At 39.7% G+C, this 14,940-nt stretch overlaps 1 protein-coding gene across 25 annotated transcripts in view; it reads left to right on the forward strand.

Annotated features, from left to right (window-relative positions):
• Dtna (dystrobrevin alpha) overlaps positions 1-14,940 on the forward strand; it is a 346,019-nt gene that overhangs the window by 159,597 nt on the left and 171,482 nt on the right. For all 25 annotated transcript variants that reach the window (XM_040757910.1, XM_040757911.1, XM_040757914.1 and 22 more), the window contains exon 2: positions 3,504-3,630. The gene's annotated coding sequence lies outside the window, so the exon portion shown is untranslated. The remainder of the gene's footprint in view (positions 1-3,503; positions 3,631-14,940) is intronic.

Consider the following 14,940-nt stretch of genomic DNA (forward strand, 5'->3'; position numbering starts at 1 on the left):
TTTTCCTCCTGTTGGGTTGCCTTGTCCAACTTCCACTTGAGGGCTTTTGCCTTGTCCAATCTCGCTGTCATCTCTTGGGGACTCTCTTTTCTTTAAAGGAAAGGAAGGGGGAGTGGAGCTGGGGTAGAGAGGAAGCAGCAGGAGCTAGGAGGAGTGGAAGGAGGGAAAACTATGGTGGTATTGTGTTGTATGAATGAAGAATCTATTTTCAGTTAAAAAAGGAAACAGTGGAAGTGCACAGTTTTAATCATAACCATGGGGAAGTAGACATACACGGATCTCTGTGAGTTTGAGGTCAACCTAGTCTACATAGAGAGTTCCAGGCAGGGCAACATTGTGAGACTCTGTTTCAGAGAGAGAGGAGGGAAGGAGAAAGGAAAGGAGGAAGGGAGGGAGGGAGGGAAGGAGGGAAAGAGGGAGGGAGAAAGGAAAGGAGGAAGGGATGGAGGGAGGAAAGGAGGAAGGAAAAGTCTAAGGCAAATGTGTCCTAATACCAATGTTAGAAAGTTCAGGAAATCAAGGTGTGAGGAACATGTACTGAAGTATAAAGATGGTACATGGAGAGAGCTTGGAGCTACAGGAAGGTCTTTAGTGTAGAATGTGGATTTTGAGGAAATTTCAGACAGGGAATCAGACTTGCCTTAGTGAAAATTCACAGCTCTGAGTAGGACCTATGGTGAGGTTACAAAATTGTGGTCAGACGGAGAGAGACTTGAATCGTCTAGACCAGAGTTCCCCAGCCTGGTCTTCGTAACTTTGAACTGCATCAAAGGGGCTTCGCTGTGCATTGAAGGTGCCCAGTAGAACCCTAGCCTCTACCTGTCATGTGCTATTTGTACCCTTAGCCCCCTGATTGGATAAATACCATATCTCTTTCCATTCTTTTAAATGGCCCATTCAAATTATACATGGTCGAATTTGATGTAATTCCCCTAGTAAGAAAACGTTGCTTTCTTCAATACCATGTTCCTAAGATAGGGCATAAAAAGTTAACAGAATGCATGTTTCTGTTGTGGCAGGCTGTGGTAAGATACTGGCTTCTAATTCCAACCTGAACTCTGGCTAGAAATTTCCCAGGGAGCTAAGTAAAGAAGATAGTATTTATTTTATTTCAGGTATATGTGTATGTGTGCCTACGTTCATGTAGGTACACCACAGGTGTGCAGGTGCTTGTGAAAGTCAGAAGAGCGTACAGGTTCCCCTGGAACTTAAGTTACAGGTGCTCATGAGATGCCAGATGTGGATGCTGGGAATTAAACTCAGGACCTCTACATGACTAGTAAATGCTCGCAACTTCAGAACCATCTTTCAAGCCCAAGAGGTAGTATTTTTATTTGATGTCCTAACACTAAATTTTAACTTTACTCACACTAGAAATTCTGAGTTAGGCAACCTAGAATTTAAGTTAGCTGACCTATAATTTAAATAAAAATAAAAAGAGAGATGTTATCATTTTCTATTTCCACCTACTGGTCATGTGGGAATGTTGTTTTTCAATGTCCTGTAGGCTGCAACCTACCGGAGAATGGGATTGATGACTTTAATTCACAGCAAATTTGGGAGGCAGCCACTCTCAAGTTCAAGAGTAAAAAAGAATTGTCTGCATTCAGTTCTACACACGCTGGGTGTGCCACAGGGAACAGAAGTCAGTAATAGTATAGATGCATTAGGCACTGGTATTTAATCACTGTCCCTGAGATGCAAGCTGAAGCTGGCCTGCTTCTTGGAAGAAGAATAGAAGACACTAAAGCCATCTTACAGTGAGTATTTCATCCATGGTAGAATTTTTATTAAAACCATGAATCTTATCAAGACAAGCTACCTGGGAGATGCTTCAACACAGAGACTCTGTGAATGCTGCCTGGTCACTTCCTGAGTCTGCTGCAGTCAGAGGTGACCTGCACCAAAGTAGGAAACAAGCAAACACACAAGGTGATCAGTCTAAGACTAAGAGTGAAAGAAGTCACTAGTGGTCCTATGTTGTCAGCTAAAGCTGTGTGTAAAATTACTTATATGTGTGCATTTAAAAATATGCGATTATATAGGAAATACAAGGTTGTGTTATAAGTGCCCATTTACTTCCTCATCTTCTGGTTTGGAGCATTATTAATGAGATTGGTGATGATACTTTAATATGTAGCTAATTTCCAAATACATGGAAATTGTTAGTCTATCAGAATACCGATTCTTCAAAAAGAAAAAAAATAATTATGGCATGCACTTTAAGAAAACAAAATATAGCAAAGTAGTTCAACCACAATAACACATTTAATTCAAATAATGTCAGATGGTGTGTACCTAGAATGTAGCAGGATGGGGACGGTGGACTCTAATGGACACAAGGATTAATTGCGCTGTGAGGAGTTGTCTTCTACTAATAAATCTCAAGAAATAATAAGTGAACCTGAGGAAGGGTTATGGTTAGACCGTTTTCAAGTGGATCCAAAATCAAAAGACATCTGAAGTTCAAATTGCTATGGTGATCATTTTAGACAGCCCAGGCTAAAGAAAGTTGAAGAGGAAGGGCAGGTTTGGCGCTGGGGGCAGAGGGCATCCAGCATTGTCTGGGGTCCTTTCTTCCCTAGCCTTTCCATCTTCCATTCTCACTAGACACCCTCTGTCCTCCTCACTCCCTCACTATTTCTCAATACATGGGTTGCAGACCTTCGGGTTTCTGCAGCTCCAATCATCTGGCACCTGGAGTAACAACGCCAGCCAAAGGTAGGGAGAAGAGAGCAATACGGGAGATAAAGTGGAGAAGAATGTTGGGAAAGAGATATTGATAGAGGTGTGTGTAATGTACCTTGGTTACTTTCAGGGTAAGGGTTAGGGCGCCTTAGACACCAGGTGCCCCTCTTTCTTAATTCTAGTCTGTAATTCTCTCAGCAAGCAAAGTCTTTTAAAAAACATTCACTTTTAAGAGATGTGAACTATTTACTATTTATATGTGATTATTCCATATCACAGTCACCATATGGATTATTAAATAACTTTAGGCTGCCTTTGCCACCGTCAGCTCCTGTGGGATATCTATTTAAAACTGCTCAAGTTTACGCTCTCAGAGAACATGTTGTTCTGAGGCATCTGACCTCCACAGTAATTTCCTTGGCTTTAGTAGAAATTATGATGGTGCAATATTCTAGAAAATTGCCTATTCAGAAAAACAGAAGAATCCATGTTCTCTCATTTCTCATTCTTAATCAACTGAAAATAAAAGGCTATATTAAGAATTCTTGGTTGTTGCTAACCAGCTGCTTCATCCTGCAGGGTGACTTCATGCCTCCAGGCCTGGCCATCCTCATCTGTCAAAGAACTTCTAGAATAAAAGTCCATTTGTCTTGTTTAATGAAAGCTGAGTTTCTGAGTAGGGTATTCCAAGTTGTTAATGGCGTAGGAGGGGTTGGAGGAAGCCATACATTCTACAACTTCCACTCAGGCCCCTAATTCTGTATTAACCATGTTAGTGTAAATGACTCAATGCAGGTGTTTTTTTTTCATTACAGATAAATAGGATTTACAAGCCCCTGGGAGCTCTAGAGAAGTCTTCAAATGCCACAATCAACCTCTATTTTAAAGAAAACAAAATAGATGGTTCTGGGAAGTCCATGCTGTTTCTTCATTGAGTTTTAGGTGAGTGCTTAAGACAAAAATTTCAAGATGGACATTAATCTAATCTCTCAAAATGTGCTTTTCTTCTTTCCATAAAAAATGGGGTTAAGCAGTATCAATGTCTTTTATTCAGTTTTGTACTTTCAATGACTTCCCAATTAAAGACTTCATTTCTTTACTTTTGCTTGCTTTCTATTAACAGAAACTATCTGAACTGAAGTTATGTGAGAAGTGGTTTATATTGGGGAAAAATCCACACTACTTTATTCTATTATAAATATTTTATTGACTATCAGAGTATTAAGTCTGAATGAGGTACAAGATAACCAGGCCTTAATAGCATAAACTGAAAGGAAGGTTGATGGTGGTGATGTTGGCTTACTAACATGTCAATAGGTAATTCACAAAGCTTCCTGTTGGGGGGAGGTTATAATGTCTAAATTAGAAGCAAGAAACAATAAAGGTCAAGTACACTAAATCTTACAATGTGACATACAATGACAGATAAATATGTGCATGTGCACGAAAGACTAGGACTGCAAATTAGTTATAGAGAATTTTCCTGAAATATGCCACTGTTACTTTTTAGCAGAACAGAGAAAAATGAAGAAGTTGAGTGGTGGTTATGTTGAGAATTCCCACTCCATCCTAAGAGTACCTTTCAAAGTAGTATTGGTTTATTACTGACTTTAAAGACTGGCCATGCCAAGAATATCAGAATAGGGTCATGCTCAGTTCTTAACTAAACAATGCAAACTAGCAGTATGCCTATCATTGCACAAGTCTAATCCTACAGGTGCCCATGCCTCCTTTCTACATTAAAAGTTATGCAAGTGAAAACTCTTTAATCATTTTAAATCAGTTAAAATACAATGTAAGTCAAAGTGACATTATTACGTTTGAAAACAGCTTTAATTAAAATTCAGATTTAGATTCATCATCCACTTTAAGTAAATGAAATAAAAGATCCAAATAATGTGAATGGTAAAATGACTACTTTCAGTACACCAAGATACCCTTTATTACGTTGATTAGCTTCAAAGTGAAAACAAGAGATTCTCTCATAATCTTAAGTGTGTATAAATTTTCTTTACTGAAATTGAATGTAGAACTAAGGGAATGATTTCCTTTATTTTCAAGAGATTTGTTTGCTGTAATTCCCAAGAGTTGCACTGAGTACATTTGAAAAATCTTGGTAAATCATTTGACTCATGTAACCATCACTCTAGAGATTAAAATGAGAAATGTGTTTCTAAGCTCTTTTTTCTGCAGTTGTGTCTGTCTGTGCCCATCTTTATCTTCAGGTCCATTACTGGTTTTGCCCAACTCTAGCTACACAGGGGACTGAGCTCAGTTGGGCTAAGTTGTATTCCAGACATTGCCTTCAGCTTACCTAGGTGACTTCTAACCTTGCCGCCCAGTGATACCACCTCTTCCTTTGTCCTTAAGAACTCAAATGCCAGTGCCTGTGGCTTCTCAATACTACTTAAAGACCTGAAGGCTGCTTCACAGTCCCAAGCTGTGGTGATTTGAATGAGAACGGCCCCTATAAGCTCTTATATCTGAAAGTTTGGCTCCTAGCTGATAGATCTGGTTGGGAAAGATTAGGAAGTGTGGCCTTGTTGGAGGAGATGTGTCACTGTCACTTGACGCAGGCCTGGAGGTTTCAAAAGTCCTCACAATCCCAGTTGCTTTCTTGGCCTCTTGGTTGTTGTCTCAACATGCAAGCTCTCAGCTGTGGCTCCAACAACATTCCCACTTGCCTGCTGCCAGGCTTCCCACCATGAAAATCGTAGACTCTAACCATGAACCCCCACATGAAATACTTTCTTTTATACATTGCCTTGGTCATGGTGTCTCCTGCAGCGATAGAAAAGTAACTAAGACACCAGCTTGGTTTCCCAATTCTTCCATCCTTTGTGTAACCATTTCCTTAGATTAAATTCTGCTTAAAATGCTTAATCTTTTATTTTCTTGGCTAAATTCTAAGGGATCCATCCATGTTTTATTAATTTCTTATAAATCATTAGAAGAAAATGTATGAGAGACAGCTTGCTTCTCCCTCAGCCTCAAAAAAAAACCAAATGATTCCTGGGAAATGAAATTTAAAGATATAGTTGGGTTTTTTTCCTTAACTTGTGCAGGCTTTATATTAAGATATTGGCATATATTACAGACACAAAAATGACACCAAAAGCATAAGCCTCTATCAATATTCACAAGGTATTTGTTGTCAATCAAATCAAGAAATATAAGGTCACTGATATTCCCAAAAGAGCAATTCACAGACTCTTCCAGTCTGTTCACTCAACAGAAACCAAATCCTAGTTGCATCACCACTGGCTGTCTTGTGTATTCATCAATAGAATCACACATTGTGTCCTGTGGTTATGAATCATTCCCTTTAAAGGAAAATAATTGCTATTTTAGAGCAATTTGTGGTTTCCAGAAAAACTGAGAAGAGGGAAGAGGCTTTTCCTGCATCCTGCCCATTTACACACATGCATAGCCTCATCAGCTATCAATAGCCACCACCATGGTAAGGTGTTTATTACAATCAATTGATCGACATTGACTCACCACCACACATAATTCTGTGCATTAGAGACCATTATAAATTTTGACAGAAACACACACAACATGTTTCCATCATTGCTGAGTCTCTTACTTGTATTGGCCTAAAAAAATCTTCCCTCTATGCTAGAGCCACTGGTATTTTTAGTAGACCCAGAGTTTTGCATGTTCTGAGTTGTCATGTGAAAAGGCACATGGCCTTTTCAGGTTGCACTCTATCACTCAGTGACGGACATTTAAATCTCCTATATTTTCATGTCTTGAAGACTTGTTTCTGTTTTAGCCTAAACAATACTTCACTTCTTAATTGTATAACATTGTTTGCATCTAGTCACAATTACAGATATAAACACCTATGTACAGGGTTTTTTGTGTGTGATCATGACATTTCATTTGTGTAAATAACAAGGAACAAGATGGATGGACTGAAGAAGCATATATTAGCATAGTAAGAGGCTGTGCTCCACCTTGCTCTCTTACCAGCAATCAGCACGTACCCTGACACTTCCTTCTCTCAAGAACGTTTGTTGTTGTCAGTGTTTTGGATATTGGTCACTGCAATGTGTGTTGTGTATCTTTGGCTTAATTAACAACTCTCCAATGGCAGATGATACGCACCATCCTTGTATGTGCCCACTTGCCGTCTGTAGGGTGTCTTTCATGAGGTGGCCATTTGGACCTCTGGTCCACTTTTAAATTGGGTTGTTTGTGTTCTTGTTATCCTGTCTTACAAACTGATTGTATGTTTTAAACCCTTTACAGAGACCTTCCCTAAGCTGTGTTTTATCTTGTCTTGAAGAATGGGGAGCAGGGACAATGAAAACAGCAACTTAATATATTTAAAACCATATTATTCTATGTTATACGATATTGCATGAATTTGTTACTATTGAAAAGAAATATTGCCTTCTTTCCCATCTTCCATTCCAAACTAATGAAAAGATTGTTTAAAATTCTTTAAGTATACTCTAAATATGATTTTCATTTCTTTGATGTTCAAATATTATAAATGTCATTATATTTGACACAAGAACATCTTTTTGGGGCACAGCTTCATCTAGAACTATAGTTATGTGTTTGTTTACTCATAGATTTTTCACCTACAAGTTGAGTCTGACATCTTCCTCTGAACAGTGATTGTTTGCTGCCTTAAGAATTTTTATGATCTGAACACTTCCCATTATTTAAAATAAATACTGAATATGTTGAAAATCAAAGTTTTCAGGAGGCCGGTGTCTGCCTTGCTTAAAAGGTAAATCACTAGCCGTGCCCCCACGATCCCAGCCCCTCTTGTGGGTTTTTGTGACATAAAAGCATCTGCTGGCTTGATCATTTCTGTGCCTCACTTCGTTTTGTTAAAAATAAGGGTCTCGTTGTTCTCATTTCTTCCCATTTATTTACATAGAAATTTTCTTTCTCTGTCTTATCTTAGAGGCGATCACAACTATTCATCTCTTCATTTTAATGTACTGTGGTTGTCCTCAAAAGGACATACTGTCCCTTCTACCAATATTTCTCATCTATTCAACCAACGCTAATGTTGACTCTGAACTCTCTAATTTAGAATCCTTTCAGACAATGTCATCATGGGCAGAACAGAAGTGCTTGGACCCTTTCATGATCCTGAAGCTGAAAGGAACAGGGCTGAGCAGGTTTTTGTGGCTTAAAAGGTAGTTAAGTACCTGATATTCCCAAAACAAATCATTTCTTTAATTTGGTACAATACTGAAAATTCTAATCACAAGCATTTATCTCCAGAATTTATAAATGAGACTTTATACAGCTAATTTGTCTCCAGAAAATATAAAGAAGATTTTATACACCCAAATTTTAAAAAAATAAGCTGGAAAAGAACACAACTTGAGCAATGGAGTAGACATTTGGCTCTGGAATGAGCAGTACTCACACATGAGAGAAGGCTACAAAAATACCATTACCGACTGCATAGAGTTCTTGGGAGTGATGGGAAACACCCATTATCAAAGATCACTTGGGCCAACCAGATGGTAGTGAAGCCACTGGAAGAAAGGAGTAGGGAGAATGATGGTACTGGTTCTTAGACTGAAGAACAAATGTCAATGAAGATTCTCAATCAGTTTCCAACAATAGTTGAGGGAAATGTTCTAACAATGATACAGTCTATAGTGTGATGATATTGAACCCAAAACTGTGATCTTTTGGTGGGTATGTGGCATTTCCTTATATATCTTGTATCTATCTCTGTAACCTGTAAACCATCATGGTGTGTGGAACACTATATGTAGTTTCGTACAAATAACTGATGATTGATGAAGACCGAGTAGTAATGGACAATTCATGTTACATACTTAACTTCGTGCTTAATTGCTTTATGTTACAGGCACTCTTCTCTTCTTTGCTAAATTTGAGAATACTGGGGCTCAGAAAGATATTCAGTGAGTTGAATATGAACATTCAAACCCAGACATTCTGGCTTCTAAGCCTGTGGACTTCTTTGTTCTACTTCCTCTCATATGACATAATCCACAGATAATTTTAAACCCCAAAAGCCATGTGTTTATGATTTTTAAATGACATCATTTTACAGTACACCAATGTCAAGACTACATGCCTGCTTCTTAAGCTTTGTGCATTAAACACAAATTCTCTTTTCACTATCTCTTCTCCCTTTTCCTTTTAAAATTACCAAAACCAGCTTTTTAATTTACATTCAGATCTCATAATTTCTATTCCTCAATGCTTTACCCTTCAGTTGATATCATTGCTGCTTTTATGCCATTTAAAAAATGTGAAATTTTGGTCAAGTTATTGAACTTATATGCCTGAAGAGATGCATTTATTTCATTGTCAGGAGCTAGGAATACATATCCATGAAACAACATAACACCATTCCGGGCACATAATTAGTAGCTAACAAACAGTAGATGACATAACACCATTGCTGAATGTTGACTTCTGCCTTACAGACACTCTCGGGTGGTCCATCAACCAGAGAACAATATCTGAGTCCTGTGACCTTTAAGATTCCATCATGTGGGCACAGTAGTTTTTTGTGAAATTCATGGCCTTTGCTCCCTAACAGCTGATCATTTCATTGCAAGGATAAGAATATCTTTTCGAAGCTGTGTTTTTCAAATCTTCACTCTTACACACACAGCTTCTTCTGCCCAGATTCTACTCCCGTTCACACTTCTCTCCAAATGTCCCTGTGACTGAATGCACTGTTCAGTGGCTTGCAGCACCAAGATTTTTCAGAGCTATGGCTGCTACTCTTTTACAGGGACTATTAACGGATCCCCTTGGGCCAACAGTTGGACAGTCTTACGTATGATTTACGAGCCTCTGGGAACATCATTAGTAGATCTGAGCCTAGTGTAGACAAAAGAAAGAAAATCAACCTTCTTCTAGTCATTCACAGAATCATATTCTAATTTCTCATATTGTCTGTCTTCCTTCTTAGTTTTTCATAAAAGATAAATGCCCACTCTTGTCAATCTCTGTGACACTCCTGTGCCAAGCTCAATGTGATCTTGCTTTCTAATTGATTGACAGAGTGGGGAAGCCTCTTATTTGGGGGTGAGCTTATGTGTTCCCATAGCAGTTGATTATAATGCTTTATGTGACCCTTGTAAGGGAAGAAGAGAGCTCCATCCTGTGAAGAAGACTTCCCAGAGAAAACTGCAGCCATCTGCCAAGACCAAAGCAGATAGATGCTCCACAAACCTTAAACTTTTGGTCTTCATAATTATCCTCTGATTGATTACTGGGGTTTTTTTGTTATTTTGTTTGCTTTGCTTTGCTTTCTGTTCTGATATAATAACTAAGGTTCCAGTAAATTGGGTAACTTACCAAGGTCAGATTTCTGATAAAGACGCTGTCTTTCTTCCATAGAAAACTCTTACCCTAAATCAGCTTCTACACTGAGTCCTGTAAGAAGAATAAGCATGATAGACACTTTTATATATTTCCTAGGACTATGCTATTTATAAGCCTACAAATACTTTCTTATTAGCAAGTACACGTACTTTGAAGTTATGTTAAAATTAGCATCATGTCTGTTTAACAAGAATTTTAAGAGGCTCCTTTACTGCTGTACCCATATGTCTCTAAGTGACATTGTCATAAGCTGCAGATGGATAAACACTTAGACTAACATCCCTGGAATCATCCCTTGAGTCTTTAACATCAAGAATTTCTATCTTCTCCATTTCAGCTGAAGAAATTTTGTAAAGTAAATATTTATGGATAATTGTGGCAGATTTGTAAAGATGGAAAATAGAACCCTAGATTGAATGATACCACCAGCACGTCTTAAAGGAGTGTATAGGGCTGTAGTACTGGATCAGTATTTAAGAGCATTGACTGTTCTTGCAGAGGACGCAGGTTCAATTCCCAGGAGCAGCATGGCAACTTACACACTGCAACTCCAGTTTTGGCCCTCTTCTGGCCTCAGTAGACACCAAGCACACATGCACTGCACAGAAACACATGCAGGCAAAAAGCTCATGCACACAAAATGAAAACAAATAAGTCTTAAATGAATGCATAAATGTACTCTAAATTTCAGATTGTCTCAAGAGAAAAAAAGAATGTCTGTAGTACAATTCTCAGTTCTGGAGATTTCTAACAATTTTCTGACAACAGACTACAGATTTGACTGCTTTCAGATGGCTCAGATAAATAGTTGCAGACTCTTTGTCAGTAAATTTGCATAAATGAGTAGGATGACTGTCTTTTTTTCTGTGAAAATATTTTGTGATTATTCCATTTCTTCTTAGTATTTGAGCAACCCCAGGGTCACGTGGCTTCTGTCCTGAGGTTGAAATTATTCTGAGGGTAGTAACATTCATGAAGGGTCCATTTGGAGAAAAACAGAATCAGCATAGTCAAGACAAGGTCACATTCTTCTTAACCAGACACAGCACCAGAATTCTCATGAACTCATTTAACTAGATTGTGTTTCATCTTGAAACTCCTTTAGCCATCTTGAGCCATAGACTTTCTTTGTGCTGGTGGCACTACCAAGTGTGAGACACAGTCCACATCCCTTCAAACCCAGGCACTTTCCCAGCATACCGTATACTTTCCTTTCCCAAGAAATCTTTCTCAGGAAAAGTTTTCAGACATTGAGTATGATGTTTAAAACACCCTGATATGAAACCTTTCCCATTCTGTCCCGGATTCCTGTCTTTTATTGTGGTGCCCGAATAAGATACCACAATAAATAATAAATGAGAGCTTACATCTGCCTATAACTCGGTTCTGAATAGGAACTCTTTCCTGGTGTAGACAAGACTTCTACATCCTCTAGTTCTAAGGCTACAGTGTGTATAGCTATAACCTGCAAGCATGAAGGGATCCTGAAGGATATGGAGACTCTTGGGTTTTGATGCTTCTAAGGTCATTCTAAAGAGTTCATGATCACCATCTCATGAAAATAAGCAGAATCCCTTTTGCATTCATACCCAGAGGTCATGCTTAATGTATACTATCTGTAACAATCAATGGTTTCTAGGTAACCAGTGGAGGGGTGTCGGAGTCTGAAGAGTATCAGTGGACTGACATTCTCTTCAGCTAGGTGACCTCAGCCTTATGTCTACACCCAGCCTGCCAGGTGTTTGTAACAGCAGGTGGAGCAGTAGTTTCCTCAGAAGTAGCTCATCAATTCATAAAATGAGAATACTTACATTAATAAAGTCCTTCTCTGACCTGGAAGATTTTAAGAATAGCCACAGGAGCAAAGAGCTGCTGTTCTACCCTGTCTAAATGCCTTGCATTAAAATGCGATGTGGAGACAAGGAGAATGTGAATAGAGAAATGTGACAGCCTGGGAGCAGCTGTACACACCTAAGAGTCAGGAAGTCATGGCCATGATTCTCATTCTGTGATGTTTAATAGATGGAGATGACGGCTTTCCCGGGAGGGAATATCACCTCTTCTTTAAACATTTAACGTTTTAAAGATTGAGAATGTTATATTTTTATGAAAACAGTAACAAATATGCTATTGATCTGGAATCTAAATGACCATTCATTTTCAAGGGCAACAATAAGGTATCGAAGAAATGTTTACATTGGGATATAATTCAACCCTCAGACTCTACTCCTATGACCTTTAGCAGTTTCACTTCCCCAGTGCAGGCACAGGGAGACTGGAAGACCAGTCAGAGCCAAGCCTTACATTCTTGGAGAGAATATTATTTTTCTTTAAATAAGAAACCGTTCCTCCCTGTGTGAATTTCCCTGTGCAGATATGAACAAGCATTTCTTCACCCAAGTAGGTCACAGACAACATAACTAAGATAGGACTCCTCTCCAGTGTTAGTGAGCTAGTGAGTTTATTGGCATTGCTTCTGGGAGAATGGGAAAGGGGTGGTTTAAAGGATCATATGTAACTGAACGGTAAGAACCTCCCTCAAAACCTACCCAAGCAACAACTGGTGAAATCTGTATTTCTGGCATTCCTGGCACAGCTTGCAGGTGTCTTGGCCAATCCAAGAGTCTGCTTCCACCAGCAATTATTACTGAAGCTATAGCCTTACAGAGGGACTTTGCCAGGCTTAAAAGTTTAAGCACTTCCCCTGAACTGTAGGTTTTGTTTACTTCATGAGTCCAGTGACTCTCCCTCCTGTGTCCTGGAAAGAATGTTCCAATTTTGATGAAATGGCTATACAGTGTTGCCTATTCATAATAAAATTATTTGTGTGAACTCTGATACAGAGAGAGGAGAGAGGGGGGAGAGGGAGAGGGAGGGAGAAGGAGAGAGGGAGAGAGCAGTCAGTGCTCAGAGGCCTTCTCACTATACTACTCTGGGCAGGGGATATAAACTGCACACAATCCCACCTCAGGGAATATTAGGCAGTATCTGTTGATGTTTTTATTGTTGGATTTAGGGGCAGAAAAGCTACAAACATTTAGAGGGCATAGGCTGGAGTGCTGATAAATATTCAACAATGCCTTCAAGTGTCCAGATCATTGACAGTGCCAGGGCTGAGAAATTCCGTTCAAAAAATATTAAGAGCATCAGTTACTGCGTGCAGGGCACAGAAGCACCAGGCACACTCCACAGGTTACTCAACTCATCCTCAGCCCCAGTGTATTAAGTGTGCCACACTGCACTGAGCTAAGGATGCTGAATTGGGTGCTCAGAAGTATAACTTAAGCCCAAGCAATGGACAAGCAGGGGACTGAATCTGAAAGCAAGGACACAAACTGGGCTTCTACCAGGTCACCATGTCCTTCCCTTCAACAGTAGTCCCTAAAACTCTTTGTCCCCAAGATGTCCCTATTAACATATGTGTGTGCTGTCTTAGCATACTGGCAAGATGGTTTGTGGCCCCATTTTTCCATTCCTGGAGTTTTACAAACCTGGGCTAGGGAAGAGACCATGGGGTTAGAAGCAATGGCCAAGAGTCTTTTAAAAGAGACCGCACTCGCCGAAACCGTAATAAGCGGCCACCCCACCCCAGCTGCACTGACAGCAGATAGAGAGGAGGCGAAAGCAGTATTTTCAGAGAGTGACTTTGCTTGTCCAATCCTAGAGCCCTTGACCTGCTTCACTTGATCTAACATCCACCTTCCAGAGCAAGCTGCGCTCTGTCTCCTCACAGGCTTCTACAGGGCTCAGCCGGCACCCCAGCGGCCCATAGTTATTCACCATTCTCCCTAAGTGTCAGCATTTTCATTTCTCCCGTGAGACTTTTGAGTGAAGAATGTTTCCCATAAGCCCCCTTTGAGTTTTCTGAAGCAAAGTGGGATACACTCGGTGGGTTTAATCAACAAAAATGTATTTGACTAGTCAGGAGTCTGAAATCGAGGTGCTAACTGAGTTAGCCCCCACCCACCCCGAAAGCTTCAGGAAAGACTCTTTCTGGTTCTTCCAGGGTTCTGACACTCCTGGGTCACCTTCAGGCCTGCATCATTCAAGTCGATGCCTACCTGTTCACATGGCTTTCTGACCTCTGCATGCCTGTCTTCACACCCTCACTGTGACCCTTCCTTGTCCTTAAGGACTATTCTTATTAACCTCTGAGTTTCCTCATAGAAAAGAATTATTTTAAAAATTGATTTTGTGTGTGTGTGTGTGTGTGTATGTGCGTGTATGTGTGTGTGTGCTCGCTTGTGCACACAGGCATGGGCACATGTGGGTGCCCATGAACCAGACGATGATGTCAGATCCCCTAAGCTGGAATTACAGGCAGATGTGAGACATGTGACATGGGTTCTGGGAACCAAACATGGATCTTCTGTAAGAGCAGCAAACTTTTCTAATCACTGAGCTGTCTCTCTAGCCCTGAGTGTAAATTTTCTGGGGACATTGCTTGCATGTTATCCAAAGTTCTCCAAGAAACACAAGTAATATACACGTGTGGGCAGTCCTACAAACACACACATAAAGAAAGATGTGTTAATAAGGATGGCCCACACAATCACGGAAGCAAAGATATCTCTGAATTTGTGACCTAAGAACTTGTGAAATCAGGAGAGCTTGTAGTGTGGTTCAATGGAGGTGGAGACAGATATCCCCGCTTACAAGCAAGCAATTCATCAGAGAAGTCTATTTGCTTTTGCTCAGCCTTTTATTCTCTTCAAGTTCTCAAAGGGATAGATGAAAAAAGTCAACACTGGCAAAAAAATCATTTGACTTAATTCAAGTGTTTGTCTCATCATGAATATCCCCAGCGTGTACTCAGAATAATATTTAATCAAATATCTGTGTTCCGAGCATCCCAGTCCAGGAGACACACAAGAGAAACATCACATTATACATTCCCCTCAC

This window comes from Mesocricetus auratus, unplaced genomic scaffold (genome assembly GCF_017639785.1).
Source record: "Mesocricetus auratus isolate SY011 unplaced genomic scaffold, BCM_Maur_2.0 Super-Scaffold_100015, whole genome shotgun sequence".
Classification (NCBI taxonomy): domain Eukaryota; kingdom Metazoa; phylum Chordata; class Mammalia; order Rodentia; family Cricetidae; genus Mesocricetus; species Mesocricetus auratus.